Source organism: Corvus brachyrhynchos, unplaced genomic scaffold (assembly GCF_000691975.1).
Source record: "Corvus brachyrhynchos isolate BGI_N302 unplaced genomic scaffold, ASM69197v1 scaffold4, whole genome shotgun sequence".
NCBI lineage: Eukaryota > Metazoa > Chordata > Aves > Passeriformes > Corvidae > Corvus > Corvus brachyrhynchos.
Window position 1 is genome coordinate 6,595,846 of NW_008237878.1, and position 6,660 is coordinate 6,602,505.

General features: G+C 46.9%; 1 long non-coding RNA gene across 1 annotated transcript in view; it reads left to right on the forward strand.

Moving 5' to 3' along the window:
• LOC108446283 overlaps positions 1–6,599 on the forward strand; it is a 39,273-nt gene extending 32,674 nt beyond the window's left edge. Inside the window, exon 10 of the long non-coding RNA XR_001861434.1 lies at positions 5,449–6,599. This is a non-coding gene — a long non-coding RNA (uncharacterized LOC108446283). The remainder of the gene's footprint in view (positions 1–5,448) is intronic.
• The last annotated feature ends 61 nt before the right edge of the window (positions 6,600–6,660 follow it).

Below are 6,660 nucleotides of genomic sequence, written 5' to 3' on the forward strand. Positions count from 1 at the left end.
GTGGTAAAAAAGGGGCCAGCTTAAAACCAACAGCCTCAAAACCAGCCAGGGAACAAAAGTGATGCCTTCCCCCCACCCTGCACTATCAGCAGGCTCTCTGTCCGCTCTCGCAGAGCTGCTATCTGCTCCCTGCACGCTGCTCCCGTGTTCTATCTGCTCCCTCCGCTGATAAGACCCAGTTCATCCATTGTCAGCCCTGCTGAGCCAATCTAGCTGCATTCGAGCGAGCTGGATTTTGTTCTGCATCACGTACCAATGACAACTTCCAGCAACGGCCTTGCTTTTAAAACCTGGCTGGTGAGGGTGCACGGAGCTCGAAGAGCAAGGCAGATCTTTAAACACAAAGGGAATTCAAAGCGGCTCAGAAAAGGGCTTTGAAAATAGAGCAAATATGCTGTGGAGGCCATCAGGAGAGACTAGATAAACACGGGACACCAGGATAGCCGCAGGCAGAGCGCTGCGCTGCACCACGCCTGGAACAGGAGTGTTGGTGGGCACAAACACGGCAGTGTGCCTGCTGTAACAGCAGAGAAGGGATGATTTGTGATTAAGGCACAGCAGTGACACTGAGTGGCTGGAGACTGTTGCAAGCCATCTGAGCTCTGGGCTCCCTCTCCCGCAGTGTTCACGGGTGGGCTTGAGAGAGGAGACTCTGCAAAGGGCATGTGAAAGTTGGGCAGGAAGGCAGGGGAATCAACAGGATCCCACACCTAGACCTCTGCCGCCCTCCGAAAATCTCCCCCCATCATGTGGCACTCACTGGGGTAGGAGCAGAAGGGACTTGTCTCTTGAGTTCTAAGCAGGGCTGTGTTGCAGCCAAGGCATCAAAGAGCTACTGTAATTTGAATAATAAATAAAATGTAGCCTTTGACTATGCTTTTATTAACTGGATGACACATTTTAATATCAAATTACTTTGGTACTCTTGACTCAGAAGACTTGGAGGTGTCAAGATGAAGGGGAAAAGCCAATTGCATGGATGCTTTGCCGTGTATGAAACTGCTCAAGTTCTAGTTTGTGTGTATTTCACCTTTAACGAACCTGACATTTTATGAGTCAGCACTGATGGGAAATGTGAAGGTTGTCTTTCAGGAACACCTCACTCCTCGTCTCTGCCTGCCAAGATGTCACCTCCTTGCTCTTTGCTCTCTCAGGCTGCCATGGTTTTCTCCAGCCCTTTTAACTTTACCTACTCAAAAGATTAACCCTACAGTCTCACACTGGAGAATTTACTTCAGCTGCAGAGAAACAGCAGTACAAGACAGATAAGAAAGTAATTGTACCCTGAGGAAGCACGAGGAGTGTCTGCATCATATACACTTGCTTTACAAAACAGCAGCTACTTATGCAAAGCAAGTGGCCTTTTAAAACCAAGACAGGGTACATGGAAAAGCCATCGTGTCAGATGCCTCATTAGACTTCTATCATGGCTACTTGGAGCAGTTTCTGTCCTAGCCTTATTTTAGTTTTCCACTGTGGGAGGTGGTGTCTCTCACTGCTTGCCTGCACCGTGTTGTGGCCATAATCCTGGGTCAGGGCAGACAGACTGTGAAAATCCAACGTGAGATTCCTGAGGGGAAGGGAAAGGAAAGGAGGGCTGGGGTGAAGACTCTTGGGGTGAGGAGCTGATGCCAGATCCAAAGTGGGGTTTAGACCCGATCTAGGCTTTTTTCCCCCAAGACATCTCCCAAGGCTGCCCAGAGGAATCACAGGCTTTGTTTCTGTTTCTGTCTTAATGTGGAAGCCTTCAAACTAAACATGACAAAAAGTGGCTCGTTGGGCACTCCTAGATATCAGAAGTGCCCAGGCAGCAGCTTGTGTTGGTGTCCTTCAGCCTTGCCCTGGAAGGGCCATGATAGTGCAGAGAAAGATTGCGGATATGCAGAAAAAAGATCAGATGATGCCATGGAAGAAAATCCATCAAAGTTTATTAGCCACAGAGAGCCATTATTCCAGGTAGGCAATGCCAGGCCTGTGGTCTGGGGGAGCAGGTAGAGTACACAGCAGAGCAGACTCAGTACCCTCACCCTTTCTGCGCCCTTTCCTTGCTGCTTTCAGCAGCGGGGCAGCAGGCTGGACGGATGCTTGGCTTTGTTCACTGCAAAGCTCTTTTCTTTGAGCCTCAAAGGCAAAAATAGCCAGAGATCTCTGACTTGGTTCACGCAGGTGTCTCTGAGATGGGAAAAGCTTTCAATTGCTTCCAGCCTGGGGCCAGAGCAGTACCAGTGGCCATGAAGTAGAAGGCTCCACGTCCCATATTAACCAGTGACTGCAGTCTTGTTCTCTCTTCTTTTCCTTGCCCTGACTTTGTTTTTTTTTAGCCTCTAATGAAGCACAAGTATCCGGAAGGAAGGCATGCCAGGGGTGACAGAGAAATGTCCTTCTGATCTCTCCTCTTGAAGGAAGATTTGGAACATTTTAATAAAGTGGATTAAGAACTTGGACACAAAAAGTAACCTGTTTCTCAGTGAAGGGTGCTTTAATCTTCTCCCTGAGCAGCTGATAAAGGCTTTCCTTAAAGAAACCTCCTGAACACAAAAGGGAAAATAAAAGAATGGGAGAATAGACTGAGAAGTGCAAGATGTTTAAAGGCACCCCAAAAAATGAAGCTGCTTGGGTGTTAATTGTGTTCTCTTTTCCCAGAGCCTGTTTCTCTCTTTCGTTTCTGATTTTGGATCAATGCTAGAGGCTGCAAAGCTAAACCAAGGAAGGAAAAAGCCTTTGATTAGACAATCTGAGTGGTAAAAAAGGTATTGAACAGAAAGTGCAGTCAATGAGCTACTCAATACAACAATTAGAAGGTGAAACTTTTTCTTTCCCTTTCGTAGCAAGACACACCTCTGCTCTGCTGGAAGGAGGTGGGTGGGAGGAATTCTCCCCATTCCGGTTCCCAATTGTCTCCTGGACCTATTCCATTTCAAAGAAATATATGACCTATAAAACTGGCCCATTTTCATATCACTCAATACAGTCTATAAAACTATCTGGCATTTAAAGGGAGTCTCACGGTGTTTACAGCGACAAGATTACTGTTACAATCAATTAATAAAGAGATGTAGGAAAGATGTTGCCTCTATAAACATTCCTGGAATTTTTCTAATTATAGAATCTTTCCAACATTGCTGGCTACATAAATGGTTACACAGCTGAAGCTTTGTCCAGATAGGGAACTGTACTGTTCCATGAAAATTACATGGGAATAAAATCTGAGAAAGTTGTGTGGATTGCTCTGACATACTAACATGGTAATTCATGGATTTTTTCCCTATATTGAGGATTGGAATTACTATTATAAAACTGGACATCTTAAGGGATAGTGTCCTTCCCCCAAGCATTTTGAAGCATGGGAGGATCTCAGGGTGCTGCAGTTAGTTCAGTGTGTGTCCATCCTGAATTCCTTCCAGCAGGTCCCTGGGAGCCAGTGGCACTTGGAAGAAGGTCCAGTTAAGCACCCTGTGGGTCTTTGCAGAATCACAACTTTCACAAAGGCCTGCAGCATTCAGAGCACTGTCAGCCTCTTGGGCTATGTTTTGAGCTGAATTTGGTTCAAGAATATGGTGTGTCCTTCAGCCTGGATGGCACCTACCCCAACCCAAGGCAGACCCTGAGCTGCCTTTGCTGTGCTTGTGCCAGGGACAAAGGGTGTCATCAGAAGCTCTCTCAGAACATGGCAAGCAGGAGGAATCTGTGACTCCACTCTTTCACCCGCCAGGCAGCCACAGATATCAAAGCCACATGAGTCCCAGGAGAGCCTTATTTATTCCTGATGCTTCAGTTTAAGCTTGTCTTTGCAGCCTAGATCTCACAGCAGGAGAGGAACTGAAGAGCTTCTGCCTCTCTCTCCCTCACAGTTTCAGATACATCTACAGCCATTTTTAGCCACAGACCATACCAGCCAAATAAAAGTTGGATTCACATCCCAGCAGCATACAGTTCTGTAAGATCTAATTTCTCATTTTTGCCCCCTCACCTCTGAGAGTCTGGAGCCATTCCCTCCAGTCCCTGAGATGGTTTTGCTATCTGGTTTTCTCTCCAAGCATCAACTGCCCACAAACAGCTGGGGCAGGAAGGGTTAACCTCCAATTCCCTCAACTCCCGACCACACAAAAAGTTACAAATCCTCCTTTACTGCTCTCTTGTTCTGCAGTGTAAAGGGAGGGAAAAAAACCCCCAAAACCCAGAGATTAAAAACCAGGTAGGTTTTATATATCAGCTGCAAAAGGAAAAGCAGAAAGATAGAGCAGAGGGGCTGGGAGGGAGCAGCCCTCAGCTGGCCCTGCACAGGCTTTGCTGTTCACCTCTTTTACTACATCCTTTACTGTCCTATAAACATGGCTAAGCCCTAGCATCACCTAGCAGCATCCCTACACCTCAGAGAGCCCTGTGTCTCCTTCCTCGGAAGCACCAGATCTTCCTCTGCCACACATATACTACCTTCTGTCCCAGTGAGAGCTTTGTAGGGCAACCAGCAGCCCCACTGCCAAATAACACCTTACTCACACAGCTCCTTTGGTGCTCTCTTTACAACCACAGATTCACAAAATACTCATTTTCTTATGCTTTTTCCTCCTTTCTACTGACCCTGTCCCTCCCCATCTGCTAATATCCTATCTCTCCCCATCTTGTTTTCTATGCTCCCCAAATTGTCTTTATCTTTGGGTGCTATTTTTTCTGATTTGCAAAAAAATAGAATGAGTCCAGGAGCTTTGTGATTTTTGTTTTCAAGCACACATTTTGTTTTGATAAACTGCATTGTTTTGTCTATAGAAAAGTATTAACTGCTTACATCTATTTTCTCAAAGACCGCACATGAATATTAAAAGGGATTTATTCCTACAATGGCTTCGGGCAGTTGAGTAATCCATTATAGGCTGTCATATCACACTGTGGTAATGTGAAAAGCTGGGAGTCCCTCCAATAATATTTATTAGCAATACAGGCACATTTGCACTTTGTTTTTTTCCCTCCCTTCTCGTGATAAGTTCACGTATAAAAATATTCATTAGTTTCTTTAAGCTGTTGCTTGATTTTAATTATGATGGCGATAATGGTAATTTAAAACAATAAGTGAATTTCATGCAAGTGATACTGACCTGGTTTATTGCATTTATTTTAGTATGGACCAGAATGCTCAATATAAGGCCCACAGGCCACCTGGATGGTTCATTTGGCCAATATTTCCCTCCCCAGGGTCTCCTGTGGCCCTGCAATGGAGGAGCCCACAGGAGTGGGCTGTAGGATCCACATCTGCTTTGGGCATGGGGCAGAGGGGGATAGGAGTGTGGGGAAAGGCTTTTCTCCTTCCCCCTGCAACACCAAAGCTGTGCAACAGTGATGGGTGAGAGCAGGGCTCTCACGTGAGACTCTAACCTCACCTTGTGCTTCTTGTCCTGACATGTGAGCTGCTCTGCAGTCATTTATTTGCCTTTCTCTTGACTTCTTCCACAGGGGATTTCAACCTTTCTCCTACCTCCCCCATTTCAGTCTGAGCTTTTCCTTGCTGTGATTCTTTGGTGGCAGCACCTGGTCTTCACCTATGTGCCGGATCTGGAGCTCAGCAGTGGTGTCTGTGTGTACTAACACTGAGACACTGCAGAAACTCCAGCGTGTTACTCCAGGTTGATCCCCCAGGAAGGTGCTAAGCTGTGAGGATGGGCTCCCTGAACTGCTTTGTTATTTCCCTGAGGGGCCAGCCAAGAGTCCAGTGAGCACAGCAACTGCAGTGACACAGACTTTCTTTCCACTGGGACCCAAGCCAAGGCTGGCTCCTTATTTCACTGAGGCTGAGTTGTTGCCAGAGGATAATGAATGGTGGTCAACAGTGAGCTGACCTTCCTCTGAACTCACGATCCCAAGGTGAACAGCTCCATTTATCCAGAGCCCACGAATGCCAATCAGCTTTTCTACACTCACCTTCAACTGGTTCTGTCGAGGAGGGCAATCTCTGAGTGGTTTTACTGATCTTGGATGGATGCAGCACATGGAGAAAACACTTGCCTCCATCTCTTGCTTCTTCTGATTATACGCACAACCCAAGCAGAGCATGACCTGCTGACAAACACATCCTGGAGACAGAATATGAGAAGTCCACATCATCCTACATTGACAGTTTGCTGTTATACTGGACTAGGTGTCATGACCTTGGAAGCAGCTTGTGGGGAAAAAGGGTTTTCTCCAGAAAATTCCACCTTGAACTGTGCTGTGAGGCTGAGATAGTGGGGTAATCCACAACAGCTTTGATGAGTGAGTAACAGTATGTTGGGGTTTTTTAGGAGTTCTCCTGTTTTCTTTTTCTCTTAAAGAATTTTTTCCATATATATTGCCAGGGCAACAAATTACTGTGTGCTTAAGAAAAACAAAAGATGTGGCCACAGAGGGAGGGGTCCAACTGGCTACTCTCTTTCACCTGGGGGTTGGGTACACCCCGGGTGGGCTGGTGTTCTCGGCGTTGGGATGGAGGGATGCTGCCGTCATTGTGGAGGGATTTCGTCAGCGCTGCGGGCTTCTGCTTTCGGCTGCCTTCCTTCTACCGTGAGTGGAGCCTGCTCACTGGAGCGGCTGTTGCACTGGGACCCTAACACCCCACCTTACTAAAAGAGGGACCTGTTCGCCTCTGTTCAGGTGCCTCAGGGAACAACCCCAGGGTCCCAGGTCCTGCCC